This window comes from Penaeus monodon, chromosome 33 (assembly GCF_015228065.2).
Source record: "Penaeus monodon isolate SGIC_2016 chromosome 33, NSTDA_Pmon_1, whole genome shotgun sequence".
NCBI classification, from domain to species: domain Eukaryota; kingdom Metazoa; phylum Arthropoda; class Malacostraca; order Decapoda; family Penaeidae; genus Penaeus; species Penaeus monodon.
Window position 1 is genome coordinate 15,756,603 of NC_051418.1, and position 703 is coordinate 15,757,305.

Sequence of the window (703 nt, forward strand, 5' to 3'; positions counted from 1 at the left end):
CCACACACTCCTCCCTCCCCCGTCAAACCTTAACCAGCATGCAGTGCAGTTGCTTGGTCTTCCATCTGTGCAATCATGCTATTGGCAGAATCATGGCAGTCGGAAGTGTCGTCGCCACACTCTGAAGCCCGCTTACACAATCGAGGAAGGGCAGTGCGGAAGAAGGGTGGGTAGGTGTGGGGGTAGGGTGAGTGGATTTAAATGCCCCATATCCAAATGAGGAGGATGCGTCGCTTAGATTTTCCCTCGTGTTTACAGATGTCTTGAAACGAGGCCATCTTAGAATAGACGACCTTCGCCCCGTCTGGGTGCCTAGAGAGATCGCTTGATCCCAAATCCCAGACGCGAGTTCAACATTTTATGTAAATAGGTAGTGACTCATGCCCGTCTTACGTGTTATCTTTATCGCGTATTAATTCCTTTAATATCATAAGCGATATAATCCTAGATAATTTTATCTGGCTGGCCATACGATGAGTTGGACTACTGGAAAATTGATTAGTAATCCTAGGATAGACACTAAAAACAGCTGCCCGCCTCCCTCTCCCCTCGACCGCAGACCAGTGTTATGCATTAATTAATCCGTTGCGGGGACTGCGATCGCTGATACAGATTTCGTTGTTTTAATAACAGCGTGGAGGAGTTTATATACACAGCAGTTGTGTAATCCTGTTGGATGTGTGGGATTTTGGTCTCTGGTCTG

General features: G+C 47.2%; 1 protein-coding gene across 1 annotated transcript in view; it reads left to right on the plus strand.

The window, feature by feature from the left end:
* Nucleotides 1–703, plus strand: part of LOC119594086 (cystinosin homolog) — an 18,513-nt gene that overhangs the window by 12,532 nt on the left and 5,278 nt on the right. The window lies entirely within an intron of this gene.